The following is a 16992-nucleotide window of genomic DNA, read 5'->3' as shown; positions in this document are numbered from 1 at the left end:
TAACGTCGAGTAATTTTGGTAGTACAACCACCACTACTGCCGAAAAAGAAAAAAAAAGTATATAGAAATTTATCATTGCATTCTTATATATTGTGGACAAAAACGCAGAACTGTGGCGATATTCATTAGGAGATCAGCATTGCTTACGTTTTAGATAGCATTTAATTTCCTATCTTTTTTGCTTCACTTTTTTTTACATTAACTTCTTTTCCATATTTCGTTCCAAATTACTTCAATAGGATATCATGACCATGATTCCTGTTCTATGGACATTATTACATTTTTTTTCTAACTTTCGAACATGGATAACTACAACCAATGAATCTAGAACCAGAAACCAAGAACTATAGGTAACTGCAAAACTCAATAGCCTAGTGGACACAAGGGGTACTATTATCTACTGGTGTCATATCTAGCATATATATTATTATTATCATTCCTTGCTAAGCTACAACCCTAGTTTGAAAATTAGGATGCCATAAGCCCAGGGGCCCCAACAGTGAGGAAAGAAAACAAGGAAAACTAAAATATTTTAAGTACAGTAACATTAAAATAAATATTTCCCATATAAACTATAAAAACTTTATTAAAACAAGAGGAAGAGAAATTAGATAGCATAGTGTACCCGAGTGTACCCTTAAGCAAGAGAACTTTAACCCAATACAGTGGGAAACCATGGTACAGTGGAGGTATCTTAACCTGGAGAAAGAGTTTGCGTATCGCCATGAACAGAAAAGCTGTACCTGTTAGGTCCACCCATATTAGGTTGGTTTGCTGTGACGATCACACCAGAGTCTCCACCAACAACAATCCGCAGTTGCCAGTATGGTGATGAAAACTGACCAAACCCCAGACATGAAATGACATGCCTGAGGCCTTCATCCTGCAGTGGACTATATATATATATATATATATATATATATATATATGCGTGTGTGTATACATATCATATATTGTAATTATGTATACACACACATACATACATACACATATATATATATATATATATATATATATATATATATATATACATATTATATATATATTATATATGTATATATATACATATATATACATATATAGTGCGTGTATGTATGTATGTACGTATATATGTATGTCTCTTCGTGCCCTTGATTCCTCAACGTCCACATATTGCCATCTGTAAAATTTATCAACCTTTATAGTGAATGTTTTCCGTTTCATCTAATCTAAATACAAAAACAATCGAATGAATTCTCAAAAACTAATCTTAAATTGATTTCAAATTCAATAACAGGTAAAACCTGACAATAAAAGAATATAATAAAAAAAAAATAAAAAATGTATTGCATTCTTTTGTTTCAAGTTTCCTTTTACCGGAAGCAAAGGATATTACTGAAGTCTTAACTGATTTCGTTATTGTAAAACTAAGGAAATTAAAGGAACTTTGACGCAAAAAGGCAACAAGTGAGAAACTGATATCAATAGAAGTAAAAAAAAACTAAATTATATATATATATATATATATATATATATATATATATATATACATATATATATATATATATATATATATATATATATATATATATAGTCAGTCATTTGGGATGAGATTGGTAGCTGTAGCCCTTCCTAAGACCACCAAATGCAAGATGATTCTAACAGTTTTCGAACACAGATTTTTTTTTCTCGTAAAGCTAAAGTATACGAGGTAGTTGTTAAAAAGGAAGCGAGGTTATTGCAAGTAACCTTTGTTCATCAGATAACGAGTTTATATGCACGCAGTTGCGAGCAAGAATGTCACAAAAACTTCAAACAACTAAAATATGCAACCTTAAACATATTCTGCTATCAGTTCGGGAAACAGCGAGAAAATAAAAGATAGGCAAAAACGTCGTAGTGTACAAGCGTGTATGAAACATGCGCGGTATACTATCATCCAAAATCACTCGTTAAAAACTCAGTTCCAAATACCTGTATTTCCTTCATCTCCCAGCCGTATTTCATAATCATATGGCTTCTGCCTGTAGCTTTGATTACTCTTGTATCCAATTTATTTTGTGAGAGGAAAAAGGGCATCAGCTATAGTAAAGAAACTGACTTCATAAGGACCCGATGTTGTGTATGAATATATATAAAATCTTTCATTTCATTGTTGAACGACATATTCGGTATAACGAATGTACTGTATGAGCTTGACAATTTCAATATGACCAAAGTAATAATTCCAATACAATACTGCGATTTTATTTTCGTGGTTTGATACACAGACAGACAGACAGACAGACACACACACACACACACACACACACACACATATATATATATATATATATATATATATATATATATATATAAAGTTCGACTTTGGTTTCAAGCAATATTTGAAGTCAGGTAAGCGGGTAATCTGTCTGTGGCTCTCCTGCCTCAACTAAGGGAGAATACTAAAATATGTACCATAGTGGATCACCAAGAACACTTTCAGAGCAAAGATCTCTCGATCGCCAATATAGTAATTTTCTTTAAATATGATTTCACATGATATATTTGGATGTTATTTCAAGTGATACATAAATGAGAAAATTCATCTACAGTAGAGAAACTAAGTGAATGTAGCATACTGCCTTTTACTTCCTTAGCCTGGAAAAAAAAAATATAGTGAAAATAAGGATGGTTTTTGGATTGTACAATGATTTTTTATAGAAAATTTGGCAATATAATCTATGTGACCTCTCTATTAAGAATTTGAATAATATCAATAATTAAAAATATTGATGAAGGCGACAGTGAACTAGATTTAGAGGGATAAAACAGAGTAACAGGAGACATTGAATCTAACAAAAGTTACGGGGTCTAATTAATTTAGATTGATAGACTATGATGATGCAATTTCATATTGTTAGCAATAGCTTTGGTCAGGAGGGTAAATAAAGAAATAATTGAGGATGTAATTATCAACAGACTAATGTATCAAAAAAGGCCAGCATCGTTGATGGCGAAGAAAAAAATTAAAGGGACACATTCCAGTAGTTCAAAATTATGGCTACAAGAATAAGCATAAATTTGGTTGTCGTCATCACCTGACAAAACAATTAGATAAAATGTATCTTATGGGAAAATGTCAAATATACGAAAATGAAGTGATAATGGTAAATGTAAACGGAAGAAACAAGGTTGATGCTGTTGAAGTGAACTTTTTGTATTTGGCGTAAATATAATTAAAATGGCGAGAAATGTTTAGACAGGCGTTAATGATGAACCGAATTGTGTAAATGAAAGTATGGATTACTATTGCGAGATAATGGGTCTGGTGACAACTATAGTTCGAAAGGCTAATGAAAAATAAGTGTTAGCAGTGAGAATCGAAATAGGCCTACAGTGTCTAAAATTTGTTGGATTTACTAAGCAACAGAAAAGATATATTGAAAAGCTGTGCATTACAATATAAGTTTCCCAAGACTAAATGTTAGATGGAAGTGAATAATAAAGAATGAGTAGAATGCTTCTAATGATCCTTCTTTTCAATTGTTTGAAGCAGAAACTTTTTTGTAAGTCTTTCGCACAGGGGCTCATCCAGGATGAGTAGGTTTTTTAGCAATTCTATATTAAAGGAAAACCTAATGTTAAAATAATACCCATGTACAGCTATTTTTCTCTCTGGCATATGTATGTGTATATATATATATATATATATATATATATATATATATATTTATATATATATAAATATATATATATATATATATATACATATATATCAACACTAAGAGACAGAAACATGGATACGAGAAAGAGAAATGAACATCGGCAGGACATATAATGAGAATGACAAATAATAAATGGATAAATATGAATAACAGAATGGGTCCCTATGGATTATAAATGAAGCAGGGAAAGGAAGAGAAGACAATGGATTGACGAGCTAAGAAAATTTAAGGATATACATTGGTATGGAAAGACTATAAACAGACGCGACGGGAAGGACAAGTCTGAAGCCTCTGTCCTGCAGTGGACTAGCAACGGTTGATGAGGATGATATAATTATATATATATATATATATATATATATATATATATATATATATATATATACATATATATATACATATATACATACATATATACAGCTTATATATATATTTATATATATGTACATATATATATATATATATATATATATATATGTGTGTGTGTGTGTGTGTGTCCTTAATAATCCCATAAATTAATGCTTACGAAAACCATAAATACTGGTATCTATTTCCTTACCTTCATTCCTTTTACACTGAAAAACTGGCTATCAATTCATGACGTGTATTAACCCAGATTCCCATATCGACAATGGCTTTCACGTAATTGACCTACATAAAACAAAATAAAAGAAATAATAAACAACACAATGCAAAACATATCTTTCCGGAACCTCAGCTGAACGTTTAATGTTATTGTGTTTTGATGGAAAGGTTTATTGCCTGTTTCAATATTTCCCAAAAGTTATTCCTTCACTCATTTAAATTCATAGGCTATGCAATTGGATGCAACATTTGTGTTTAATCCCCAATGGCTGTATTCCTAACGCTCTCTATCAATTTTTTTCCACAAATGTTTATTTTCCCTCCGATGTCAGCTGCTCTACAATAAAAGCAATTTGTTATATCATTCATTCAATTAACATATAAAAAGGGCCTACTTTTGAAAAATAACTCTCACGCAGTTGTTTCATCCACCAAAGTAGTAGAACTACTGCGTGCAAATTGGAAACTCTTATTCATCATATGAACCTTTAAACAAAGGGGTACCTCAGGGGAGTGTACTAGGGTAAAATCCTATTCTGTATCTATCCTATTGGTCTGTCGAACATATTACAAAGGCGTGGAGTGAATTTCAAACTATTTGCAGATACACAATTTCACTTCTCCGTAAAGGATATAAGACGAATTCTTGCTAGTATTAGGGAATGGATGACAATCAAATAACTAAAATCAAATTGAAATAAAACTGAGTTTATAGTGGTTGGAAAGAAAAATAGCGTAAGAAACTTGGATGATATTCAAATAAACATAAATAACAACTCTGCCCCGATATGTAGTAAAGTTCGTGATTTACGTGTATCTCTTAACAGTAACTTGTCTTTCAATGCCCAAATAAATAACGTAGTAAACTGCTGGTTATCATCTTTTAAACATTGCTTTTATGAGAATTACCTGGATGAACATTCTGTAAAGAAACTTGTTATAAACTGTGTTATTACTAGGATTGACTACTGTAACTCTACTACAATTTATCAAAAGTGCAACTTATGAAATTACAAAATATAATAAACAGAGGAGCAAGACTGATAAAAGGTGTCGACCTCCGAGAAAGGATCACACCTATGCTAACTGATTTACACTAGCTGCCTATTAAAGCGAGAACTGAGTTTAAAATATTTATAATAACCCATCAAATTATCAGAACCGAACGTCCAAAATATCTAAGAGAATTGCTACATATTGTGCAGCCAACAAATCGTGTTCACGCGAGAATAGCTACAGATGGTTTCAAATTATTGGAACCTGGATACAGGCCTATGTCTACTGTGGGCTCTAGAGCCTTTATATATATATATATATATATATATGTGTGTGTGTGTGTGTGTGTGTGTGCGTGTAAATATACAAATACACAATGTATATATTAAACACACATATATATTTCAGTCATTAATTTAGGGATAAATTTGGTATCCTCATGACCTTCACAGTTACTCGACATAGTCGCTGAAGTCAATAGAGGCACACGGGGATTCAACGGAAATTATCCTTAAGCGACGTAAATTTAATGACACTTTGACATTTAATCCACTTTAAAAGAATTTCAAATACCTCGAAAACCTAACATGAAACTAATCTTAGGGTTTTAACAGGTACAAGTTATAGCACCCACTCTCTTTAAATATAAATACCTTCCCTTCAAATCCAGTGCATCGATCCAGTTGTTACTCACTTATACAAAATCGCTAGACAATCTTTTTACTCGAAACCCTAATTCAAGGTCACGGCAATAGCCAGTATGAGAGAAGCATAAACACTATGCTAAAAACCGCATGAAGCATTCTGGCATATAGCCTTATATTATAATCAGTTTAGTTGGTCGTTTCTTTCTACCACAAAGCCCATTAAACAACTTTTTGTTTCATTCAGGCCTAGATCATCTATCGTTTCCGTAGCGATTAAAACCCACTTATTTTTTGTATCTGAATAGGGGTTTCTCCCACGTGATGAATAAAAAACCTAGGACTATAAGTTTCAACTTCTAAGGTCACACTATGCAACGGACTTTGTACTTAACTGGGGAAGAAGGAAAGATTAATGAAATAATTTCCATGTCGGTTATAGTTACAAACAAAAGTACGAGACCCAATAATAATTAGGATCATAACTATGATTTTCTATGGCAAGGAAATAATAAAAGTAAACTATGAAAATCTATGTCAGCAAATTATTACAAATCAAGGATGATGTTTGGTAACTTCAAAGTAAACATTCCTACCTAATATCAGATTATAATATGCAAGGACCTAGAATGAATGCTACATTGCTGCAAAGATACAGGATTTGAGAAAAATCTAAATTACATAAAAGCAGGCATCAACATCAGATTAAGAAAACCTCACAATCAAGGATAAACATCTTCGTTAAAATAAAATTTGCCATTTAAAGTTTAAGGCTATCTCTAAAGTTCAGGGCCATGTTTAAGTGGCGCTAACAGGATTCGAAGTTGATTTCGTCTTTGGGTCCAGAGCTGATTGTGAATCAGCGTATTTCTGAATTTATATTGAACAAACTCATCTGATGAATAAATTTTACTTTATTAGGCCTAGCATACTTACAACAACTATTATCATCATTACAATACCTATCATCAAGATGAAGATCCTAGTGCTTTTTGTTTTATCATAAACCTACATTCATTCTAGTTATTCAATTAAATTTTCTATAAAAACGTCCACTCTTTTCAAAAGAAACGTATAAAATGTATAGAATTTCATAGTGCGCCGTTACTTTGCTCTAAATAAAGATAAAAATGAGCCTATCAATTTCTGATTAAGAAATAATTCAAGTGTAATGTCAGTAATACTTTAATAAACAAGATTTAAAGGTGGCGTGTTCGAGATCGTTCGTTAACGATAATTATTCTTTCATTTTTTTTTCATACTATTAACGTTTATAACCGTCTATACATAAGTTTATTTTGTAAACATCATCTGTAAACTTTCTGCCACCATAGATATAGATTTAAGCACTTGGGCCAGGAGGTATGGAGCTGGGGCTTGGAAGGCCATTCAGCACACACGCAACAGGTGGAAAACCCCGCAGCTGCAGCAGCAAGGAAAAGTTAAGAGACTGGACAACAAGATGGAAGAGAGTAAACAAGAACGGAAGTTAGTAGACTGCTAAAATTTTTAGCAAGGGCAGCTGGAGCTTAAAGGACGATGCAAAGACATTTCAGTAATACCTACAGCGTACTATTTGGGAAGTAAGGACAGTACTAACGCCTGCATCCCGGCGACCCTCACACACCATATCGTGGAAAGATGTCTAAATAAAATACTTTGCATTACAAGTTGCTGTGAATACACGAATAAACACACACACACACTATCTATCTATCTATTTATCTATATATATATATATATATATATATATATATATAATACACATCATGCGCATGTTTCATATAAATTTACTTACATACTGTAGTCTATACGGACGTTCACCTTAACAGAAAAACGTTCCAGGTTTAATTGGAAACATATCCGGGAAATTTGGGCATAAATAGTTAAATTCTATAGTGGCTTATTACCTTAATACATTGAAATGACAACCAGTTTATAGGTAGGTCTAGTTGACTAAGGGGAGGTCAGCGAGACTAGAAAGGTGCCTAGACAAGGCACCAACACTAGAAGTTCGAGTCCTAGGCCGATGGGTCATTATTCGACGATGGTAACGGAAAAATTACTCCAATGGACAATAATAACTATAAATAAAATATAGCATTAACTGGATGGATAGGCAAATAGGGAATTGTATGTATGTACAGTATGTCATATATGAATATTTACACGAGTTTTGTATTGTCACAATCCCATTAAGTTTATTCATTCAAGGCAGTGATAAAACTTTTATATGGCCTATTTATATATACATTTATTTCGACTATGGAGTATGTCCAATTAATTGGTCTTTAATACAAATTGAGAGAGAGAGAGAGAGAGAGAGAGAGAGAGAGAGAGAGAGAGAGAGATCTTCCAAAGGTACCATGATCACATGAATATGTAATAGGGATTAGACAAAATATTTTGAGGTGTTTCGATATGATAACAATGTACTGCATTTCACACCAGATCTGTAATTAACTTCGCATGCTCTTCAAAATATTTACGCGGGTGTTTGAGGTCGAATTTGTAACTACACAAAAATATACGTTACCCTATGCAGTATACACACATGCTTCCATAATACACACACGCACATATGTATATGAACTTGTTTGTACGAGCTAATATCAATAAAGCATTGCCTGTGAAACAATTAAAAGGATCTCGTTAGGGCCATCTAAAAACAAGAACACATTCACCAATAATTGCTGTTTCGACATTAATCAATCCCATATCGTCTATATTAAAGTTAAAACCAAGTAAACCTATCATGAGCCATTGATCACGTGGCCAAGAATCCCCCTTCAACAGCTCTCTCTATCTTTTTCGTCCCTAGGCCTATTCATATTATCCTCCCCATCACGGGGAGAAAATAGACGACACAGGTAAAATTCCCCCTCTTCCATCAATGGACACCCTTGGAAAAGGAGCGTCTTAGCATAAACGGAAAACCTTTAGGAGGCTTCCAACATCTTGGCCTAAAAACAACACATAATAAGGCTGACCTGTTAAGGCTTGATCGGGTGAGCGAGGTCAGAGAGTATAGTCTCACATCCCGGTCACACGGGCCTCTCGGCACAACGCGAAACAACTACTACACTCAGTCAGTATCAGAGATCCACTGAACCGGGCAGTCGGTCCGGGCACCACGCCGCCACCACCACACGTTCAACATTCCCCCTTATTGATTCTGTTGGAAGGCGCATGCGTTACCAACCCCTCATTTATTTTCTCCATGTAGCATTTCTTCATTCCATTCGCTGTATACATGTATCCTTAGAAGATATGTATCTAATGCATTACGTAGGTGATATCGCACTTAATCTCGTTTATCCGCCTCCTGCTACACTGCAGAACCACGAGAAATCAATGCTCAGCTGAATCCTGGAATCCTAGTCGAGAAAACGCTAGTCTGAGCGCAGAGTTGACATGATGACAGTTCTGAAAGGTAGGCTACAGGTGTCATGAAACCTTCTCGGGGCAAAGGATTTACTTAGTGTACCTTTTGTTGTTTCATTTAGACAAAGTCTTAATATATTTATGTATTTTACGCATGCATGTATATGCACTTAAAACGTAAGTAAAAAGAAACATTAATTCAGACTACCCAATATATCACGAATTCAAAATCTAGAGGATTGAACAACAATATATGATATATACTAAGATTTGTCGCATTGTAAACGTACACTCAAACTCAAATATTGTCAATCTCCCAAAGGGCCAAAATAAATGTATTCTACCACCAACAGAGAAATGACAAGTTTTTCACTGAAAGTTATAGTAGCCTACCATGGTGTAATAACTGTATCTCATATTTAATGATAATTATAATCCATCGACTGACATAATAATAATAATAATATAGGTAAATAGCGAAAATAAACTTAGAAGCTGAAAGCAATTTTTTTTCTTTTTTTCTTTACTTTTGAATAAAAGAAGCAAAGTAAATGTGGATGCATTCAACCTTGAAATTAAGAATAGATCTTTCTAATGAAGGTATTATTCTGACTGAATGAAGAAAGTGAATGACATTTGATAGGGAGTAATTAGTATCATTACAGTAGGTCTACATTTTTATGACTACTAATTCTAAGGACTCTCTCTCTCTCTCTCTCTCTCTCTCTCTCTCTCTCTCTCTCTCTCTCTCTAATGTTTCACAAATGTCCTCCATTATACGGTTTCTTTTGTCACATACTGAATGAATTAGGAGATTTAGAGATAAAATATTTCAATGTTAATTAAGCATTATGGTGGCCATCCATTACTGTGCAGTATACTGCTACTCATTTTATGTTACACTATATACGTGATTTTTAAATGTTAGTAAACTATAATGCCCGCACCCTTTTGAAAATAATGTTTATGATCCAATGCGATTTATCGGCTGATTTAACGGAATGCTTTACTTCCGCGCAGGTAGCATTCGGATACCTCCATGACATCACACTTCCTGGCAAATGGTTAAGTTTTATAAAATTGGTCGCCTGTTTTTTTTTTTTTTTTTTTTTTTTTTCGTATTATTGTTTCTTATTTTCTGTAACTTCCTTTGATGGATGAATGGATTTTCAATCATGTGCCAAAAAATAATATAACCTCATGTAACTTATTTCGGAAAGAGAGAAATCCAATTTCGAAGAACATGCTAGTACTATGCCAGCCAAGTAGGCCTACAATAAATGTTTAAGTTAAATACGGAAATTACAGCAACAATCTATTGAAGAATGAATATTCTAACTATGATCTTATAGTAACAGGTGAGCTTGATGGCTGGTGAAAAGGAAACGGTTATAATTAATGTAATATTAATATTACTTGCTAAGTTACAACCCAAATGGATAAAGCAGGTTGCTATGAAAATGTGTACCGATATTTAACTCATCCATGCGTTAGCGATCGTTCCAATTAGTCGCATAATATCATTACAACTACCTTTTTCTTTATAACCAAAATTGTCGTTATTTATACTTTCCTGAACCTCCATGGTATATTAGAAGTCTTGTAAACGGGTATGTAATACGCTATGTATATAATTAGCACAGGTTAGATGACAGGTCATGAAACAATTTCTTAGTATTTGTCATGTGGTATTTCTGAGTTGGTGTATGTGACTGGATAGCCATATATATATATATATATATATATATATATATATATATATATATATATATATATGTGTGTGTGTGTGTGTGTGTTATTTATACTGTGTATGCATATATGTATGTATGTATGTATTATTATTATTATTATTATTATTATTATAAGCTACAACCTTAGTTGGAAAAGTACGATGCTATTAGCATAACATCATCTCCTCCTATGCCTATTGACGCAAAGGGCCTCGGTTAGATTTCGCCAGTCGTCTTTATCTTTAGCTTTTGATTCATTACTTCTCCATTCATCATCTCCTACTTCGCGCTTCATAGTCCTCAGCCATGTAGGGCTGCGTCTTTCAACTCTTCTAGTACCTTGTGGAGCCCAGCTAAACGTTTGGTGAACTAATCTCTCTTGGGGAGTGCGAAGAGCATGCCCAAACCATCTCCATCTACCCCTCATCATGATTTAATCCACATATGGCACTCTAGTAATCTCTTATAGTTTTATTTCTAATCCTGTCCTGCCACTTAACTCTCAATATCCTTCTGAGGGCTTTGTCCTCAAATCTACTAAAGCTATTGGATATTGTTTGTCATACCAAGACTCATGTGCATAGAATTACTCTATAATTATATGAGCTTATATATGTGTGAAAGCGAGTTTGTATAAACTTCAGCTTCCATGATAATAAACTGTCTTTGGAGTATTTGAGTATTACAGAAGATTTTCCAACTGTGCAATGGGCATATTATTGATATCAAAGACTAAAGATAATTCTATTCTAGAAACTTTGTCCATCAAATCCTGCTGGGGAGGCTGATCACTTAAAAGAAAAAATTAATAAATGAGAATGTTTTAGACGAATGGTTGTGAAAAAGCTACTCTCAACAAACGCAGGGCCGAAGACTGACTGTAGTTACATATAAAGACAAAGTATTAGATTATAGAAACCTCATTGCACTTCAGCTTGCCCTTGGAATAAGTATAAATAGCATTACCAGACTGTCATGAACCGGTTCTACTCAAAATATCAAACACAAATTCCTAGGAATTTGAATTTTTGCATATTTTTTTTTTCTAATTTAGGACGAAATTTTCAATATCACAAAATATGTCTTGTTGAATATCTTATGAAATCTGATGTAAGATTTCAGAAGAAATTTTTTGGAACATTTAGAAAAATAAAACCAAGCATAATAAAAGTAGGAAACTTTTGTAGTGCTTTTTTTATTGCAATGTATGTTGTACAAAGATTTGAGACATGGGCAATCACAGACAGAAATCAATGGTAGTGTAATAATTTCAGTTTAAGAATACTCTATATTATATGAGGGTAGGCCAATTTCAGGTCGAATTTCTATCTATTTGAAAAAAAAAAAAGTCAAGAAGCAGGCAGAAAAGAACTATAAAAGTACTTAACTTTTTTTCCTTGACTAATAGATCTAAACTGAAAAAAAAAACAAACAGGTGAGAACAATAAAAGAATATAGAAATAATCGTCTTCGTTGTTATTGGGAGAATCTACGGTATACAAGGAAAACACTTCCGAAAGAGGAAAGAAAAATACATTCACTTTCGATACGGCCTTGCATGAAAGGACAAAGAAAAGAAGACGAAAAGTCACCATGGAATGATATATTTTCTTAGCAAGCAATTACCGCCTGAGAGAGAGAGAGAGAGAGAGAGAGAGAGAGAGAGAGAGAGAGAGAGAGTAAATGTATTTTATTTTGCTCGTTTATTTAGTTTTCTCTTGTAACTTGATTGTGAGGAAAATTCAAAGAGAAAAATCTACTTAACTTTCCAAAATTGATATCTGGCAATAAGAATTTCGTAAATACATAAAAGCTGCACAAACACACACACACACACACACACATATATATATATATATATATATATATATATATATATATATATATATATATATATATATATATACTGTATATATATACTGTATATATATATATATATGTAAATTGTATATAAAAACTAGTAAACAAACATACATACATAAATATCTACACACACACACACACACACACACATATATATATATATATATATATATATATATATATATATATATGTATATAAAACCTAGTAAACAAACATACATACATAAATATCTACACACACACACACACACACACACACATATATATATATATATATATATATATATATATATATATATATATATATGCAGTTGAAATAAAGACATTTCCCTTCAAAGGGAGTGACTTCCGAGATGTGCATTTCAAGGTACTGTCACATTCCTCTTTTTGTTGCTGAATCTTGAAAAAATTCTTTCTTGTGTAAAAATTTCACAGCATGAGTCCCTTGGCGCATCTAAGCAAAGAGCTCATCAGCAGAGAGCCAACTTCTTAAAAAAATGTGCCAGTTACCCTTACCTTACATGCAATACTAGGTGTCATGGATGCAAAGGCTCCTATTTCACAAGACATTGCTCAAACCATCTATATATTCCTCTCTATGGCTTCACCTCCTCTTATTTGCTAGAACTTGTGAATCGTGTCCTCTTTTCACTGAAATATTGTCATCTATTCCTTCTATATGACCAAGACACCCAAAAACAGTAATGTTCTTTATACTTTTGAGTACCTCCAACACTTTTCATTCTATCAGTTCATCTTGCACCAAATCTAATGTGCAAACAGTTCATCTTAAGTGATTCTAATGTTTTCCGGTCATACATTTCATATTGGCTTTCTGAGACATCTCTCACAAATCTATGTACCCGTCTTGTCTTATTATATATCCTACGATGTGCCTCTCCTTTCATCTTATTGTTTACTCCAAGATTCTTGTAAATCAACCATTTACATTCTTTCACCATTTAAAATAATTTCATTACTGTATCTTTCATGTTTCCATTAACTTCTATTAACTTATACTTACTCAAACATTTGTGGGTTGTGGTGGCCGATGTGGTAACGTCCCTGACTGGTGAACACTCAAACTCGTTGGTTTCTTTGGTCGCTGCAACCTCCCCATCTTTGTGAACTAAGGATGGGGTGTTTGGCGGAGCATATAGGTCTATCTGCTGAGTCATCAGCGGCCATTGCCTGGCCCTCCTTGGTCCTAGCTTGGGTGGAGAGTGGGCTTGGGCGCTGATCATATACATATATGGTCAGTCTCTCGGGCATTGTCCTTCCTCCTCGATAGGGCAATGTCACTGTCCCTTGCCCCTGCCATTCATGAGCGGCATTTAAACCTCGAAACACATTCCCAACATTCTCCTCTTTCACATGCTCTTGGACTCTCCTACCATATATAGTAGTTTATTTTCGCCATCTCTAATCAGCACACTGTGATGCCCACACATCAACCATTCTATGTCCAATTAGCATTTCTTTTTTTTTTCTTTCTTCCACAACTTTATTTCAACATTCATTATCCTTTCTCAGACCTCGTACGCATTATGTATATAAGATGTTGATCAGACATGCAGAAGTTACACATCTTGATTTCAGACACGCTTTCAGATCAAACTAGGCAATCACTTACCTTTACACGGTTGCACTAACATCACTATCATTATAAAGGCTTATAATTCTCTCAACATTCTGTCACATGTATACTGCATTACCTCCGAATCGATTCGAGGGGGGGGGGGGAGCGCGTTGGAGGAACGTACAATCTTTTCCTTTACTGTTAAATTTCTCACCTAACCTGTTCATTACAGACACTTGATTCACACTTCTTAATGCCTTATTAAAGATGCATTGTTCTTTACCTATCAATCCCTATGTCCCCTTGTTTACTTTCTTAATCAAAATCTCCATATACATCTAAGATAGTTCAAGTATTCGTTTCTTTTATCACCTTTACCTTTATGCAACAGAAAAACTAATTATCTGACCCATTACTTTTTTCCCCTTTCCTTCAGCCACAGCCAAATGTTCCTTACAATATTTGGCCAGTCACTCGGTCGCACTAAATCCACCATACTTCAGGATATTTCTTGTTATTACAACTATTGGCATATTTCCTTACTTCAACATTTTAATCGAATTATTACATCCTTAAAAGTCACTTATACTGTGCAATATTTTTAATTCTTACAAAATCTCTCCCAAGTCTTGAATAATAGATCTTCATAATACTCATTTCATTAATGTAAGACTGTATTCAAATCCAACGGCATCTCTCCATTATTTTCTTTTACTTTTTAATTATAATTTTTTTCATTAATCTTTATCTCTCAATTTAATCCACTATTAAAGTCTTTCCTCTGAAGAGTTATACTCCCTATCTCTCTATTGTTCTAATTACTGCCGATCATTCTATCTCTCTTTACGCTTGACTACCATATCTATCATCATTTGCTCCTGCATCTGCTCCTGTTCTCTATCACACAACTGCACCTCTTAAGATCTCATATTTCTTTCGCAACACCTTCTATCTATTCATTCCACCACTTAACCATTTTATTCCCTCTTCCTTCCTATCCTCCGATCCACCAGCAAGCGATGATGACCCCATGACCTTTTCCAAGAATTTCAAACACTCCTCATCTGGGCCTTCCTCCTTCATTCCTTTAAAAGGGCCATTAATGTTCTCCTTTCTAACCTATTCTCACTTCATTCTTATCCAGAGAATCTATCCTAATTACATTTGCAGCCATATTTTTACATTTCCCTCTCTTATGCTATATACATTATTTTTTGCTTCATGCAAATAACCTTACATATACACATTCAGACACACACACACACACACACACATATATATATATATATATATACACACACATATATATATATATGTATATATATATATATGTATTATTTACATATGTATACACTATATGTGTGTTTGTATATATGTCAACTTCAACCAATTATTTATCAGATATACCACAGATATAAGAGTGTTTTTTTGTGTTTCTGCGTGTGTATGCGTATCTATGTGCCTGCGTCCGTATGTGTAAGGGGTAGGAATGTTCCATCGAAAGTAAAGATTAAAGTACCTAAACAGGAGGACTATCGAGTTGAAAGATTGAAGGACCAAGAATCAAAACATATTTGGAATGTTTGAAAATGAAGATTAACATAGAAGATCCGATATTTTTGGAGCAAAGTGAAGATGAGAAAAAGTCCCTTAACTCATTACTTTGTCCTTTGTAGAGAGAGCACGTGCCATTCTTACTACCTCGTTGACGATTGATAGCACAGCGCTAGTCTAAAGAAGTCAATAAGAAATCAATCAACTAATATCTCCTATGTTACTGAAAACCTTACAATATGCTTCACACTTATACAGACTGGCTTTAATGTAAAACATACTGACGTTTCTGGTTTCAATCGTTTCATGTTAAACTCATGCTCCATTGTCCTTATGAAAGAATTTGCCCGGCTCTGGTTAATTATGTTGTAAAATAAAGGTATATGCAAAAGTTCAGGGACCTTATTGAAAATAATGATAGGAAACTTTAAGCTTTTCCATGAGTTTCACGCTTTCGAATCACAATGCCATTTCTAGTTATAAGTGATTTTTTATCGCAAAGCATACAGTTCTGTGTCAAAGTAACTGTTAGGTGTTAACAGGGAGGCACGTTGAATGCAAGTGAGGTTTATTCAACAAGACAGCGAGCTTTTATATAGACAGTTGAGAGCAAGAATGACACAAATTTCAAGCATTATAAAACATGAGGTAGCAAGCTTAAACTGATTTATATTATCAGTGCGGTTAGTGCAATAAATAAATAAAAAAAAAAAAACAACGTTACAGTACACGTGCATGTATGAAACACCTGCTGTACAGTTCCATATTGACATACAAAAAACAGGTTGCAATGACTGAACAAAGATTCAAATAAAACCGGATATATGGTCATGAAAAATGTAATTTGTCAAAGTATTTAGAAATTTTTGCTTATGTTCACGTGCATGTCTGGATTCAAGACATAAAGATAGAAGAACATTAACAGACATAAAAAAACCGTAATAGGTTATGATAAAAGATTCGAAATGTAT

At 33.5% G+C, this 16992-nt stretch overlaps 1 protein-coding gene across 1 annotated transcript in view; it reads right to left on the bottom strand.

Moving 5' to 3' along the window:
* LOC137616577 (uncharacterized) overlaps positions 1 to 9040 on the bottom strand; it is a 544918-nt gene extending 535878 nt beyond the window's left edge. Inside the window, exon 1 of the mRNA XM_068346456.1 lies at positions 8902 to 9040. The gene's annotated coding sequence lies outside the window, so the exon portion shown is untranslated. The remainder of the gene's footprint in view (positions 1 to 8901) is intronic.
* Positions 9041 to 16992: the final 7952 nt, after the last annotated feature.

This window comes from Palaemon carinicauda, chromosome 22 (assembly GCF_036898095.1).
Source record: "Palaemon carinicauda isolate YSFRI2023 chromosome 22, ASM3689809v2, whole genome shotgun sequence".
Lineage (NCBI taxonomy): Eukaryota > Metazoa > Arthropoda > Malacostraca > Decapoda > Palaemonidae > Palaemon > Palaemon carinicauda.
This window is presented reverse-complemented; position numbering and strand designations above follow the sequence as displayed.